Source organism: Macaca fascicularis, chromosome 20 (genome assembly GCF_037993035.2).
Source record: "Macaca fascicularis isolate 582-1 chromosome 20, T2T-MFA8v1.1".
Taxonomy (NCBI): domain Eukaryota; kingdom Metazoa; phylum Chordata; class Mammalia; order Primates; family Cercopithecidae; genus Macaca; species Macaca fascicularis.
In genome coordinates, this window is record NC_088394.1 from 69,295,586 (window position 1) to 69,312,860 (window position 17,275).

The 17,275-nt window shown below is 40.2% G+C and overlaps 1 protein-coding gene across 1 annotated transcript in view; it reads left to right on the forward strand.

Annotated features, from left to right (window-relative positions):
• Window positions 1–17,275, forward strand: part of HYDIN (HYDIN axonemal central pair apparatus protein) — a 375,746-nt gene that overhangs the window by 136,605 nt on the left and 221,866 nt on the right. The gene's annotated exons all lie outside the window — the stretch shown is intronic.

Consider the following 17,275-nt stretch of genomic DNA (forward strand, 5'->3'; position numbering starts at 1 on the left):
GCGTGGTGGCTCACGCCTGTAATCCCAGCACTTTGGAAGGCCGAGGCAGGCGGATCACGAGGTCAGGAGATAGAGACCATCCTGGCTAACGTGGTGAAACCCTGTCTCTACTAAAAATACAAAAAAATTAGCCGAACATGGTGATGGGCGCCTGTGGTCCCAGCTACTTGGGAGGCTGAGGCAGAAGAATGGCGTGAACCCGGGAGGCAGAGGTTGCAGTGAGCTGAGATCGTGCCACTGCACTCCAGCCTGGGCAACAGAGCAAGACTCTGTCTCAAAAAAAAAGAGATCATAGAAGTAGAGAGTAAAATTGTGGCCACAGAGGCTAAGAAGGGTAGAGGGGAGGTGGGGAAAGGAGAGGTTGGTTAACAGATATAAAATTACAGCTAGGTAAGAGGAATAAGTTCTAGTGTTCTGTAGCACTGTGGGGTGACTGGTTAACAATATTTCATTTATATTTTCAAATAGCTAGAACATAAATGTTCTCAACACAAAGAATGATAAATGTTTGAGGAGCTGGATATGCTAATTACCCTGATTTGATCATTACACATTGTATGCATGTATCGAAGTATCACTCTGTACCCCATAAATATGCACAATTATTGCATGTCAAATAAAAATGAAAAATACATCATTTAAAAGAGAAACTGACAGGAATAAGGGAATAAGAAGAGAAGAAAATTCTAGTTTATCTTGGTGGACATCTGTCCTTTTGCCACATAAAAGTCATGGTCATTCCAAAATGGATTGGGTTTTTCATGAGCCATCTGAAGTAACCCATTTAGTGCCAAAGAGGGTAACAGTGATAACAGTAATAATAGTATTAAGAGACTTCCAGAAGCAAAGGTTTGTGCTTAATAGAGAGCTGTAAGCCCCTCACTCCCACCCCCAACCCCACCTGAGACCTTTTTCATTTTGCCAAAGCTAAATGTAAAACCCAAAAGATAGATTCCAGCAGTTTATATATAGATTACAAGCCACAGTGAGAGAAGGAAAGCTGTTGATGGAGTGTTACTTCACATGGTGGGTCAGCACCTTCCTTGAATTTAGAATGAAAGTTCTACTGATTGAATATGATTCATATGAGAATAGTATGAAGCCAAAATTAAAGGAGGGAGTTTGGTTTCCTTGTCACTAAGGGCTGTCCAGAAAACAAAAGGAAAATACCTTGGTCTCCTGCATGCCTTGTAAGCTTGTACATCTTCATTTCGTCTGTCTCAGCTCTTAACTAGTTTTTAAAAATTATTTTTTCTGACTAAATTATATAGCTAGCACCTATCATTACAAAAGGAAATTAAGGTAAAGCTTCCTTTTATGGATTTAATGTGGGGGTTTTTTCTTTAAATCCCACCTTCTCTCCCCCATAAACATTTATGTTTCTTCCCCATTACCAGCATCATCATCAACCCAATTTATGTCACTTTTAAGAGATGGCTGTCATTGGGTCATCATCAGCTAAAGCATTTACTCTCCCTGTTTTGTGCACTGATAGTATATAGTCATATTCAACATTAAGTCAGTAAAAAATCAAATAAGTGTTTTTACATAATGAACAAAAACAAGAAGTAGTACATTAAGTAGCTTAGCATAGAGGTTTATTAATGATATTAAATCCCCAACACAAATCCATCTAGGTTATTTGATGTTTATCAGGGATAAAATTATATATTCTCCCTCTGTTTCATTTTCTCTTCCCTGTCACAAACAAAAGTACAGAGACTGAAGAAGTGTATGCGACATGATAGAACTCTATGTAGGATGGCACCTGGAGTATGTCTTCTTTTAATGTCAGTTGCAGTGAAATTGCATGCAACAATAAGTTTCATGCTTTGGAGGAAAAAATATCTCCCTCTGGGGTGTTAGGACATTGAATTGGTATGCATCTCGGAGGGAAAAGCAACATTGTCTGAGGGCAGATATGATCATGTGCCATGTACAGTTGCCTTACATATGGTAGTTATTCAACAAACAGTTGTTCAGTGTATGAGTACTAAGATAGTATACTGTACCATCAAAAGTGAGGATGTTGTTTTCAGACATAGCTGAAATTATCCTGGTTCTGCATGTACTAATTCTAGGCGAGTTATTTAACCTTTCTGAGCCTTTGGTTCCTTCTCTTTAAATGGAACTAATGATGGCATTTAGGAGATTAAATATGTGAATGTATGTAAAAAGTACCTGTTGAAAAAAATAAGCATTCAACAAATGGTAGCTTTGATTATTAATGTTGACAGACAAAAAGAGCCAAGTGAAATGGCTTGTGAAAAGACATCACTTTTTGTGACACTACATTTGAAGGTCTTTTATTTTTCTCGGATAAGTAAAAGGACAAAAGGGACACTCAGATAGGCCTTAAGGTTTAGAACAAACTGATCCACATAGTACAGATCTCTGTGAAATGGGAGTTCTAATGCTGTCTTTTCCATACTCTTGACTTGTTTCTCTTAATTTTTGACAGTGAAGCCATCTTATAAAATATAAAACATCTGTATTGATGAATACACATATGTCCTTCCATAACAAAGAAAATGGGTTTATTAGGAAATCATTTACTATTTAGAAACTTTAGGCTCTTTAACTTTCTGATTTTCTATCTTCTTGTAGCTTACTTGTTTGTAAAGATGCTTCCTAGCACTGTGTAAATCGTGCCTGCGTGCTCAGGAGCTCTCCTGTTTCCTTTTATTTAACCATCTTTCCTTTCATTTTAACCATCATGCCTTGCATTTGATTTGACACCTTTCATTGAGTTTTGGGAAGACGATGACTCTCAAAAGATGGTGGTCTTTGTTCAAGGATGCTAAGCTAGTAACCTAAAAGATTATTGTTACATATTACTTGAAAGCAATGTGAATTAGATATACTTGCCTTCCTAATAATCAAAGTCAGTTAGCCTCATAATTCTTACAGACTATTTTTTCAACAAATAGAGAAATCAAGCAGTAGAACAATTGCTTGACCAAAAGGGACTTTAAGCACATCAGTGATCAAGGGCTTTCTATTCAATCTGTCATCCCAAACTCTTTCCCTCTAAGAACAAGGAGAAAAGCTGGACAAAATGAGAAAATCATGAGCTTGAGAAACCAGGGAGCAACAAAGCTAGTGACAACACAAAAGGAAAAGAAAATCAAGAGATGTATGCCCAGCATTTGGGATTGCTTTTCCTATATGCCTCCAGAAGACATTGAAAAGTTTAAAGTAGCTTTCTGAAGACCTACCTGTCCAGGGAGATAAAAATTGGAGTCAGGTCAGGCTAGGGAGATAAAAATTAGAAGAAGATGGGCTCTGGTAAAACGTCTGGACTTTTGGTTGGGACTCTGAAAGGATGCACACTAGGAACAAGGATAAAATAGAGCAGACCCCCGATTCAAATCATGTCAATCTCCACCTGAAAGATGGAAATTCTAGTTCCCCCCATAGCTTTCCCAGAAGCAAACGTATATCATCACGGGAAGAAGAGAACTATTCTGGGCCTCAAAATACCTCTACAATTGGTGTATACAATATCCAATAGTTAATCTTAAAATAACCAGGCACATAAGGAGACAAGACAACTTAGTAGAAAACTAAAATATGCTCAATAAGTTCAATGAAATAAAAATTAATTTTAGAAACGTGATGGAGTTCTGGGGACTATAAAAAAGAACAAATGAGAGTCATAGACCTGAAAAATACAATCGAAATTAAGGCTCAACAGATGAATTTAACAGTATATTAGATCCAGACGAATAGAGGCTGGTTGAAGTCAAAGACAGGCCTGAAGAAACTACCAAAAATGAAACATGCAGAGATAAAAGGATGAGAAATACAGAATAGATGATAAAGCAAACAAACATGGGGGGTATGGTTACTGGAGTACCAGAGAAGAGGAGAGATGGGGAAGAATAGATAAAGGCTGAGACCAAGCTATCAAAATGCATTATGAAAACCAGGCAAGATAAAACCACAAAACCACATTTAGGCACATTCTTGTAAAGATGCTGAAGATCAAAGAGTAAATCTTAAAGCATCAGGGGAAAAAAGGTTGTTTACCTTAAAAGGAATAATATTAAACTGAGAGCTGATTTCACAGACACTGCTGAGGGCAGGATACCATTATGAAAACAAATGAACTACAAAAAAAGTCTTCACACTAAAAGGTAGAATTCTAGCCCCCTTCTCCCCCAATTCGCAGAATATGACCAGAAAACTGGAAGGTTCTTCTGTGGGCAATTTGACCAGCCACAAGGAAAGGCAGAAAGGCAGACATAAGCTGTTAGTTGGGCATCTAAAATGTCTGGTGGCCTGTGGTGGACTGGCACCCAAGCACACAGTGGTTTTAATCTCTCTCTCTCTCTGTCTCTCTCCTTCCTACCTTCTTTCCTTCCTTCCTTTTCTTTTTTTCTTTCCTTCTTCCCTTCATCCCTTCTTCCCTTCCTCCCTTCCTCCCTTTCTTTCTTTATCTCTTTCTCTCTCTCTCTCTTTTTCTCTCTCTTTGTCCTTCCTTCCTTCCCTCTTTCCTTCTTTCCTTCCTTCCTTCCTTCGTTCGTTCGTTCCTTCCTTCCTTCCTTCTTTCTTTTTCTTTCCTTTCTAGATGAGATCTCACTATGTTGCCCAGGCTGATCTTGAGCTCCTAGGCTCAAGTGATCCTCCCACCTTGGCCTCCCAAAGTGCTGGGATTACAGGCATGAGCACTGCACCCAGCCTTAGTGCTTTACGCTTAAACATAAGTACTTAACCAGGCTCCACCAGGAAAGCCTGTAATGCAGAAGAAAGAAACCAAAAACATAAAAATGAGAACTTGGAGAAAACAAATACAATGCAAGAAGAAGAAAGTTTAAAATAAAATGATAATTAAAAATCTCAGGAAAGTAAAGATGACTTTGTATCCATGAACAAGAGCAGAGTGATATTTTTTAAAAGAACAAAAACAAAAGTATGCTCATAGATACTAAAAATATAAGCCAGATATTTAAAATTTGATAGAATATCTGGAAAATAATATTGAGGAATAATCAGAAAGTAGAAAAAGAAGAAAAAGATTAGGAGAAGGAAGAGAAAATTAGACAGTTTGTTCAGGAGTTCTAAGACCCAATATGTGCTGCAAAAAAAGAGCAGGTTCTTAAATGCAGATGAAAAAGTTACCCAAGAAATAATTGAAGGAGTGTTTTCAGAACAGAGGAAAGGAATTTACGGAGAAGGTTCATCAAATATGCTGCATGGTGGATGGAAACAGGCCCATGTCAAGGCACACCATAACTAAGTTCCAGAACACTGGACACAAAGAGAAGGCTGCAGGAACTTCCAGATTAAAAAAAAAAAAAAATCATGGTCAAAACCAAAAAATATATGAACCGAGTGGCATCAGACTTATTGACAGAAGCACTAGAGAAAAAAAAAATTACTTTCTGAAGGAAAATAAATCCTAATCTTAAATTCATCATCTAGCCAAAAGACTAACAAAATCTGGGGATGAAATACATTTCAGATATAAAAAATCTCAAAAAATTTACATTCCACATACCTTTTGTCAGAAGGCCACTGCAGAGTGCTACACCACAGTTAGGAAGGTGTGGATTCAGCAAACAGGGGCTCAGACACAGGAGAGAATGCCGAGGGATGCACAGGATGGTGCTGCCTGCCGGTCCTAGAACACCAGTCACATTGCAGGCCCAGAGGGCAGCCTGCCCAGATGGGAGTTCGAGAACAGGCAGCTCCAGGAGAGATTTGTCTCCAAGAAGATGGAGCCTGTGTAGAAGATGTTTCTGAAAGTACTGAGCAGCAATTTGCCTCTTTGGTTGAGGGGATGAGTTTGTGATGAATGTGGTGCTCATGATAGATACATGAAAACCACATGAAAACAATTCCTGGAAACAGGAACATTGTATAAGAAAGGAAACGTCATCATAGGCCATTTTTTTTATAGCTCAGCTGAGTTTAGTATTTGCATACTCATGATGGTACAAATGCAAATATCTGTCTCACCAAAAAATAAATGTTAACTATATTGGGATGATGAAGAGAAGAAAGTGAAAGAGAGAGAAAGAGAGACATGGAGAGAGGGCAAGAAAAAAGCTATTAATATTTACCACGGGGAGAAATAAATGAATACCGTGCAAACTGAAAACTTAAGAAGTAGCAGTAGGGTACTTAGCAATATAGAGGCAAATCCATAAAGCAAAGGCTAAAAGAACTGACAGTGGTTGACTGTGTTAATGGTCAAGGATTTGCACCATGGGAAGATGGGAGAGTGGATTCCAAGGACTGCTGCTTTCCACAATATGCCTTTTCCAGAACCTTTTGAAATTGTGTGTATGTATACCTTTCATACAAATTTTAAAAATTTAAATCACAGTGCAGAACAGTCTGTAGAGTATTGCACCATTTATGTAAGGAAAAACATGTATGCAAATATTTATCATAAAGTATATCTGGAAGGATCCTCGGAAAACTCTTAACAATGGCTACCTCTGGGGTTGGTAACTAGTGACCATGCACTGGCAGAAGAGAGACTCTTCACCCTTTAAATCCATTTGAATGTTACACTGTCTACATGTATTATTTATTTTTTTAAAAGCTTCTAAGAAACAAACTGGGAATGAGACTGCAGCAAGAGAGCAAACAAAGTTAAAATTAAATGAGCTCTAAAAAGAGTGACCATATCCTTTTAATATGAGTTATTTATTCAATAAATATAAATGTGTGTCTCCTTGTTATACAAGTAACACTATAGAACAAATATAAGTTAAAGATAACAAAATAAATCACTCGTCATCCAATCATGCAGATAACCACTATTAAATTTTTGGTGTGTATCTTCTGAATTTTTTACGGTATGTGTGGTCTGTCTGTATTCCTACTCCCTCCTATGGGATAATACTATTTTGTTACCAGCTATTTTCACTCAACAGTATATTGTAGTCACCTAATATGAATTATTAAGGAATATTCATTACAGATCATTTTTACTGGCTAATTTTATTGCATCATTTGACTCTACCACAGTTGATTTAACTAATCCCCTACTGATAGATTGTTCCCAGTTTTTTACTACTATAAGCAATGCTTGTGTCTCAATTTTGCTGACATCTGTAACTGTTTTCTTTGACTAAATTTCTAGAAATGCAGTTGCTGGGTCAAGTGATGTGTGTAACTAAGTCTTGACACATATTGTGAATTCTCTCCCAGAGAATTTGTACAATTTATATCCTACCCCCAGCACTGTTTAAAAATTTCACTCCTAGATTCTTGCTAACATTTTTGCGGATTTTTTTTGGCCAAGTCTGACAGATGAAAACATATTTTATTGTTATTTAAGTTTGTGTTTATTTGGCTTACTGGTGAGGCTGGACACCTTCCATATATTTACTGACCAAGAAATAAATACTACTTTTGAGCCCTTGTCCTATGCCTGGTATTAAGGGGAGAGATAGAGGGTAAATAGAATTTTCCTTCTTCAAAGAGTTTATAATCTCATAAAAGAAACAAATATACAAACAGTACGGCTGGATTATAATGTGAAGCACAGAGGAGGAAGTGATTCATTCTCCTGTCAAATTGAAGTTTTTCATGGGTCGGAACATTTGAGTGAAGACTTGAAGGCCGAGGAGAAGAAAAACAGAGAGATGGGGATACGCTTTCTGAGAGCAGCATATTTAAATGCAGATGATGCTTCGAACACTTGGGAAAGGTAAATGACCTGGTGTCCTGGAAACTAAGCCTAGAAAATGCAGTGGGGCCCTCTGACGAAGATTTGGGAGTAGATCCTCCAGGCCAGAAGCTCCTCTGGTACCCCAGTCTGGATTGTGGGCCGCCGTGTTGGCAGAGTCTGGGTGACTTCTCACACGGCAGTGACAGCCTGCCTCCCACCAAGATTCACACAAAATGATGGATTCCCCAGATAGAAAAAGTGAGTCCATGTATGGATCAAACAGAAAAAAGTGGGGTCCCTGAATTCTGGAACTTGTATGTAAAGTCGTGGCGGGGGGAGTGTGTGTATGTGCATTTTTTGATGACGGGGTTCCATGGCTTTCTCAAAGAGGATAAAAAGACTCATCGCCTCTGATCCGGACATTGGAGAGCCGTGCAGAATCCCCAGCAGGAGAGCAGCAGGATCAGATCACCGAAAGATAAACCTGTTGAAGCAGGATATTTCCCTGACCCCTTCACGGGACTCGCAAAGGGAGTGTCTCCTTTACTCAGCCCGCTGCTCTCGACACCTTGCGGGAGGCAGCACACGAATGAGGTGGGAACTGGAGCGCGCGAGCATGAGGGCGGAAACCAGCCAACCGCGTCCGCACCAGCAAGATCAAACTCTACTCACTGGGACCGGCTGCGCCCCACCCCTCACAGGTGGGAGTGCGCAGGTGAGTGGGTGCAGGAGCCAGAGTGAGCACTCCTGGGTGTCAGCAGGAGCAAACTACATGCAAGCCCTGTGGCAGCATCCAAGCATCCGGTCGGGTGGGGGGCGGGGGGTGGTCAGTGCCTGCAATCCCTGAAGCCCCAGAGGGTGTGTTACAGTGCTGTTTTAGCTCTGCCATCTGCTGTGGACACCTTAGGTGTCTGTGCCAACCAGGGCAAAGGGCCAGCGTGACAGCCTTTTGTATCTGCACTCAGGGATCCCGAGCTCTTGTCCTGCAGCCAGGAAAAATGAGGTCACATGAACAAATTTAAGGATGGTAAATGTGGGAGATTTAATTGCCGATGAAAGTGGCTCTCAGGGGGAGAGGGAGCTGAAAAGGAGATGAGGCAGGTAGGTGATCTTCCCTTGAAGTCCGGCCATCTGCAGTCGGATTCTTCTCAGAAGTTATTCCATCAAGCTGTCCCCTCTGCAATCCCCAACATGCAGCTGCTTCTCCTCTCTGCCAGCTGAGTCTGGAGTCTTTATAGGCACAGGCTGGGGCATGGGGTGGGGCCGTGGGTGGTTAAGGGAAAGGCAACATTCAACTGGGAAAACAGGGATATAAGTTCTCACTTTGGGCCATGGGTTCAGGCTTTTCATCTGAAAGGTAGGGTTTCACCAGGGAGCCACCCTTTTCTACCTAGAATTCCTCTGCCCCCAGTCCCTATCACTGTCAATAATGTAGACTGGGGAGGGTGCCAGCAGGAAGGAGAACTGAATGGGAAGTTTGGAAAATAACATTAGTAGCGATCACCACTGACTGAACATGTAATCTATGATAGACGAGGTGCTAGATGCTTAGCACCCTTTTATTTTATCTTCAAGTTAACATTTAACATGAAAGGAAACCAAAACCTAGATTTTAAAATTAGTGCAAGGTCACTAGGCTATGAATGGCAGAGTCCATAGTTGACTACCAGGTCATGAGACTCTCAAGCCCACACTTCTCATTGTGACCTTAAATTGCCTCCCGTGTAAAGCTCTACACCATTTCTTCTGCATCTCATCTCCTAATTTTCAGTTAACTCTCTTAAGCAGCAAAGTGACTCACTTCAGGGAAAAGAACTGTTATGACAAGAGACCCCATTTAGAAGACAAAAAGGAGAAAGGGCCTGTAATCCCAGCACTTCGGGAGGTTGAGACGGGCAGTTCGCTTGAGGTCAGGAGTTAGAGACCAGCCTGGCCAACATGATGAGACGCCGTCCCTACAAAAAAAATATAAAAATAAGCCAGGCATGGTGGCACATGCCTGTAATCCCAGCTACTCAGGAAGCTGAGGCAGGAGAATTGCTTGGACCCAGGAGGCAGAGGTTGCAGTGAGCCAAGATCATGCCACTGTACTCTAGCCTGGGTGACAGAGTGAGTGAGACTTCATCTCAGAAGAAATTTTTTTTAAAAAAAGAAAGGCCTTGGTGACCCTTCATTGTTCTTGTTCCACAAAGTATTGGTCATCTGCTGAGATAATAGTGTAACTGCAAAGAAATCCCTCGCTCTGCACATTGCTTCCTATTGTTATTTGCTCTCTTTATTTCATGGAAGGAGATTCTTGCAGATTTCAATTGGCAAATGAGTTATTTGGAAGAGAAGCGCACAGTGCTATTTTCTTCAAGCTTCCTAGTTATTAGCACTACAGAAAGCAAGTCTGTGTGAGCACAGCCACACTCCCGGTGATTGTTGAGGTGACATGTGCAAACAATGGTGTTCAGTTGTCCCTTTTGTGGCCAATATTGAACACACAATAAGGAAACCTATAAAAGCTCTGGCTGCTTTACCTTGGGAGCTGAGCACTGCATAGGTGTACTGCTGCCCTATTGTCAAATAAAAAGCAAATGTTATCTTTAGATATGTGAAACCTCAGAGGGGAGGGCTTAACACTCATCACTGGTGGTCACGGAATTCTGAATTGCAAAAGATCATAAATTTTCCGTCTTTCGCACAGTCATATTCCCTGCAGGCACGCACATACCTCCTGTACATGTTGTTTACGAGCTGCTCAAACAACTCTGGCTTTCTAGTTCCAGACTGCAGAAAAAACAAAGGCAGGTATGGCTGACATTTTCATGGAAAGCTTAGGAAGGCTCATTTTTTTTTTTATCATCCTTGGAACAAATAGATGGAACCCTGTATTAGGTTTCTCTTGCTGGGTACCAAATTACCACAAACACAGCAGCTTAAGGCAATACTAATTTACGATCTCAGTTTCCGTGGGTAAGGGGTCCAGCCATGGTCAGGCTGGATTCTCTCCTTAGGATCTCAAGAGGCTGAGATCAAGGTTAGCCAAGCTCCATTCCTTTCGGGAGTCTTGGTGAGGAAAAGATCCACTACTGGGCCCCCCAGGTCATTGGCGGAATTTTTTTCCTTGCAGTTGAATGACTGAGTCCCTCAGTTTTTTTGGTGGCCCTCAGGGACTGCTCTCAGCCACTTTGGAGTTCCTCGCCATGTTGTCCCTCCCTTAGGCCCTCTGTGCTTGGAATCTTTTCACCAGGAAGAGTATAGTCTGGTTAAGTCACGACTGCTGAGGATAATCTCCTATCTTAAAGTCAACTGATGCCGGGCGTGGTGGCTCACACCTGTAATCCGAGCAATTTGGGAGGCCAAGACAGGGGGATCATAAGGTCAGGAGATGAAGACCATCCTGGCTAACACAGTGAAACCCTGTCTCTACTAAAAATACAAAAAATTAGCCGGGCATGGTGGTGGGCACCTGTAGTCCCAGCTACTCAGGAGGCTGAGGCAGGAGAATGGCGTGAACCCAGGAGGCGGAGGTTGCAGTGAGCCGAGATCACACCACTGTACTCCAGCCTGGGCGACAGAGCGAGACTCCGTCTCAGGAAAAAAAAAAAAAAAAGTCAGCTGATTTGGGACCTTACCTACATGTGCTAAATCCTTCACAGCAACACCTGGATTTGTGTTTGACTAAGTAACTGAGGGAAGATAATCGTGCTCCAAGAGGTGGAGATCCTGGAGGCCAGCTTAGAATTCTGCCTATCACAGCCCCACAGCCTCTCCTTTCCTGGCAAGAGTCTTGTATGTTAAATGCTTCCTTAGCATCCATCTTTGTTTTCTGTTTTGTAATTTTTTTTTTTTTTTTTTTTAGCAAATACTATTGAACTCATAATTGTATGTCACGTGGGGCATTTCAGATTTGGGGAAAATGATGACAATAGTTTCCATTCTTGAGGACTTGCTTTGTGCCCAACACTGTGCTGAGATTTTACCTGCACTCTCTCACTCGTCCATCCCCACAGCTCTATACGGAAGGTACAGTCAATATCCTGAGCTACAGATGAGAAACCTGAGACCAGGCATACATAGTTAGGAGGCATCCCCAAAGTTCCACATCTGGAAAGCAGCAGAGCAGGGACTCAAATCTGCATCCCTTTGCTTCAGCGCCCTCCCTCCTACCCTATTTCCATCAGCTACTATTTTGCCCTATTGTGGTTCTGAAAGAGTTACGAAATGCCCTCCACAGCTGTGATGATTATCATTCATCCTTTCCTTTTTTAGTCAAATTTTCCATTTAATAACAGAAAATGTCACGCTGACCAAGCCCTCCCTAAAAGCAAAGGATAGCCCTAAAAGTCAACCACCAGAGAGACACAAAGATGATAGAGTAGTTTTGAGGCTGACTTATATAAGGTAAGAGCAGTTCAGTGCCTTAGCATCTGGCATTTTAATGTGTCTTGGTCTTGGATTCTATGATATATTTTCCTGTCTGGTTTTATGCCAAGCATTGATTAATAAGCTTCATCAGAAAACTCACCAATTCAGCCCTGAAGAACAACTTCAGGTCTTTCCAGAAGAGCCAACCTATGTCAGCAGGAAACAGAAGAGAAATGGTACACATCCATTGAAAACTAATGTCCCCTGACTTGAAAGACCACTTATGCTGATGACACTCTCACTTTATCGTGAGCAGAGGTTTGGCCTGTGCTACCAACTAGAGGAGGAAAACAAATTATTGGAATAGGAAAGATGACATTGATGGTACTTTCTCTTTCGGCAAGGCATTTTGCTTTTTGATGAAAAGACAAAAATGGCATTATCTCACAGGGTGAGATGTCAAACATAAATGGCATTATGTTTTCATTGTAAGCTGAGTCACATAAATGAGCAAAGCTATGTAGGATGCTAACAGGCCACCAATTTGGGAAGAAGGGTCAACACAGTGAGATCTTCTTGCCCAGAACTTTCTTAGTTTCTCCTCTTAGAAGTTTCTCCTCTTGGCCGGGCGCGGTGGCTCAAGCCTGTAATCCCAGCACTTTGGGAGGCCGAGACGGGCGGATCACGAGGTCAGGAGATCGAGACCATCCTGGCTGACACGGTGAAACCCCGTCTCTACTTTAAAAAAATACCAAAAACTAGCCGGGCGAGGTGGCGGCGCCTGTAGTCCCAGCTACTCGGGAGGCTGAGGCAGGAGAATGGCGTGAACCCGGGAGGCGGAGCTTGCAGTGAGCTGAGATCCGGCCACTGCACTCCAGCCTGGGCGGCAGAGCGAGACTCCGTCTCAAAAAAAAAAAAAAAAAAAAGAAGTTTCTCCTCTTGAGTTTCTCTCAACTTTCTTAGCTGCCCCTCCATTTGTCCTAAAAGCAGATGGATGTGAACTCTAACCCTGAATTTCCCATAGGATCTGAAAGGCAATTCCCATAGGATCTGTGTTCTGATGGAGTAAGCTCTTCACCTTTCAAAATGTGAGATCTGGGAGAGTTGGGGGAAAATCTGAGGATGTGGCAGTAAAGTGAACCAACAAGGAAACTTTGGCAGACAGCAGCTAGCAGCTCAGCACACTCATCTCTCTTTACTCTGGACCCAGGGCTAGACTACATTTCCCAACCTCCATTGGGGTTAGGCTGCATTGACTCAGTTCTGGCCAGTGGAATTGAATGGAAGTGATGTGCACCACTTCCAGGCATGGTGCATAAAATCCTAGCACACAACCCTCCTTTCTCTTTCTTCTCTTACTGGCCAGATGGATGTCAATATGGATCTCTTAGAAACCAAGAGTTAAATATGTCGGAATCTGTTCAGTAGAGATCCTTGAAAGACTAAATGGAACAGAAGCCCATCCTCACACCTGTCACCAATTGGAATTCATGTGGGCCCGAAATAAGCTTCTGTTGTATAAAGCCATTGAGCATCAGGGGTCTTTCTGTTGCAACAGCTACCACAGACTTATCTATAATAATAGCCTAGAATTTCAAAACAGCAAGTAGGGAAAACAGTTCTAAGAAAGGAGAAGGTCTGGTTACTCAAGCATGAGAAATCCATTTCCATCTATTGCTTTGATTGTGTATGCCAACTGAAAATGATAAAAGTCAAAGATTCGTATCTACTGTAATATAAATTCAAGATGAAATGAAACTACCTTGATCCATTTTAAAATGTCTACAGAAAATTGAATTTGCACTTACAGCTCTTTTAGAACACATTTTTATGTCATTTTCTGTGATTAATGTGTTAGAGGATTTTAGTGTTGTCACTTTGAGACTGTTAAAATGTTTCTTTTGATAAATTAGGAAGATGCATCAGGAATTATTTCTTTGAACCTAAGTATGGAGAGAACATTGTAACATTCAATCCTTATAGTTTCTCTTGGCAATAATAATTAAGCTACAGTCCTGAAAATTAAATGTATAAGGATTATTACCTTTTACTAATATTTTAACACAAAATTATAAACAAATACAGATTAATGCTCCGGGGAGACAGAGACTTTGTTTACTGTTTGCTGATTATGTTCGTTCTCTGCTAGAACCAAGTTACTGTGAGTAGGAAAGTTATCGGAAAATTTTGAAAAATAGATGAGTCTTTCAAGATTCATCATTTTTTTCATGCGCATCCTTTGAATACAGACAATGATCATACAAACATCTCCATCCAGGTCGTACTTTATCTAGTGTGGTATTTAATGTTTAATTGTTTTTTTTTTTTCTGTTTCTACGTCGCTTTGGGATTTTCCATATTTGAAGATTTATGAGTAATAATAGGACTCTTGGCTTAGTTATATCTGTAGTTTCCATTAATACCAAAATTAAAATTTCCTCATTATCATTCATCTACATCCTCATTTATATACAATTTAAAACCTTGAAAAATGTTCTTCTTTCCTTTATTTAATTCATTTAAATTTTAAAATGCAATTTACTTATTTCCCATGTAGATTTTCAAACCAGGAAGAAATGTAACTAGCCTTTCTGCTCTGTCTTACATTTGTCCTTAATTATAAATTGGGAAATTGACATTTTGCTTTAAATATTAGATTTTCCTTATTTAAGTACCTGTGAGCCTATTCCTAAGAGAGTGACCATCGGGCCCACTGACCGAATCTATTTTTTTAATCTGCAGTGGCGCCAGACCAGGATTTTGGTGACATTCCAAGGCACTGTCACCCTGTGAGATTCTGCCTGGATGAAATCTCTAACTCTTGCCTGCAATCTGCAATGTACATTTATGTCACTTACAGAGATCATCAGTGTAACTCTGACCTAAGTTTGTCAGGAGGTTTCCAGTTCGTGGTACCTAAGCCCCGGTAGAGCTACCTGTGTTTTTACATTTCTCCTTTTTTTCCTTTTTGTAGAAGAAGTATATCATAGAATTAAGTGAAAGAAGGATAATCTTAGGCTGGAATGTCCTCTGGAGTCCCGCTCAAATAGTAAAATTTGCATTTCTTTTCAAATCCACTGTTTTCTACTGTATGCATTACTTTGGAGGGCTTCTGTTGGCACCAAACTTGGGGAGCTTTGTGAAGCTTCCTGGGAGATTCACAAGGAAGATTCATGAAGGAATAATCAAACTCTTTTCTGATGAACTGGAAAGTGTGGCTTTTCCTCTCAGTTATTATCCTGGAAGCATCTAAATACTCTCCACATCTCTTCTTTTGCAGCTTTTTCTCAGTGCATATTGGTAATAACTAAATATTTTCTCTAAAGATTAATCCACATAAGTACTTCTGAGTAATGTCTTTCCCAAAATAAAACAGGACTTTCATAATTGATCTAAATGACAAAGCAATCAAAATGGGGAAAGGATTTATTTTATTTTAAGTTCTGGGGTACATGTGCAGGATGTGCAGGTTTGTTACATAGGTAAACGTGTGCCATGGTAGTTTGCTGCACCTATCGACCCACCATCTAAGTATTAAACCCAGCACGCATTAGCTATTTTTCCTGACGCTCTCCACCCCTCTGCCCCCCGACGCCTGACAGGCCCTGGTGTGTGATGTTCCCCTCCCTGTGTCCATGTGTTCTCATTGTTCAGCTCCCACTTCTGAGTGAGAACACGTAGTGTTTGGTTTTATGTTCCTGTGTTTGTTTGCTGGGGATAATGGCTTCCAGCTCCATCCATGTCCCTGCAAAGGACATGACCTCATTCAAAAGAATGTTTTTTATTTGATGTTCTTTATTAACTTTGAGATAGTTGTTTATATAGGCAGTTAAACAAATTAGAATTTTAGTAATATTAATAATATAGTGCAATATAATTAGGAATCACACCACCTGATAATTAAGCCCAATTTCACATTTGGAGGGAAAAGAAAATGTGTGTGGCACATTTGTCAGACATTCAAAGGGTTTCAACATCCTTTGCTCTTGTTCTTTAGATTCCCCTGAAGCACTGTCACTCTGGCCTCCTTCTGAATTCCATTTTTGTTGTTGAAATATTGGTCTCACTAGTGTCATTGCTATCAGCTCCTCAGGGTGTTTATGTATTTCCCACAACACCTGGACCTGAGAGCCATTGAATATGTATTTGTTATATTTACTTGAAAAGTCCAAAAACAATTTGCTCATTAAATTTGTAGAAGACTTGGAGGGGCTAGGAGGAGTGGTCCCTAATTATTAGTAGTAGTAGCTAATAAGTTGAGTGTCATAGTCAGAATTATAGAAGTTCTCAAAAGATGAAAACCTTGTAAAAATAGAAAATACCAACACCTGAATTCAAAAATACAGAAATCAAAATTAAGGAGAGAATAGATGTGTTTAATAGCATATTACACATCGCAGAAGAGAGAGCTAGTGAACTGGAAGAGAGCTCAAAAGAAAGCATCAAAAGTGAATCACAGAAAACAACAAACAGAAAATGCAGATGAGGCTCAGAAACAGAGATAGGTTGAGATATACAAATACTACAGTGTTACAGTTGCCTACAGCGTTCAGTACAGTAACATGCTATACAGGTTTTCAGCGTAAGATCAACAGGTTATACCACGTAGCCTAGGTGTGCAGTAGGCTCCACTATCTCACTCTACAGTGTTCACACAGCAACGAAATCACCTAATGACACATTTCTCAGAATGTGTCTCTGTCGTTAAGCAACACATGACTGTATTTCAAAATAAGTTTGCAGTTTTACCTGATGAGATTCTGATGAGGCTAATTATTAATTATTATAAATTAGTAAAAATCCAGATGACTTCTTATATTGTATTTATTAATGAAATTGGTTCATCCTCACTAGAACACTAGAAATTTTGCATTTGAAAAACGTTTCTTTTAAAAATTTCAAACTCAAAAAAAAAACAAAAACAAAGGAAAAATAAATAAGAATAAAAAATAAAAATTTCAAACTCCATAAAGAATATTGTGCCTTCTTTGGTGTCTCAGAATCTGGAGATTATAGCAGATAATAATTATAAGTTTGTTGGAGAATTGGGCTGTTACCTTGAGAAAGAGATGTAAAAATCTTCACAGAGCATTCAAAAGTAAAATCGTAGGTTTGCTCTTCAGAATCAGATTGCTTTTTGAAAAAAGAAAAACCAACAAACATCCAGCTGCTTTAATTCAAAAAATAATGTTTGTCTCTGATGTTGAATTCCACAGTGCCACCCATTTGAAGTGTAGAGGGCTTTGACATCTATAGAATGAAAAGCCAAGAATATCTTCCCTGTGAACTTGT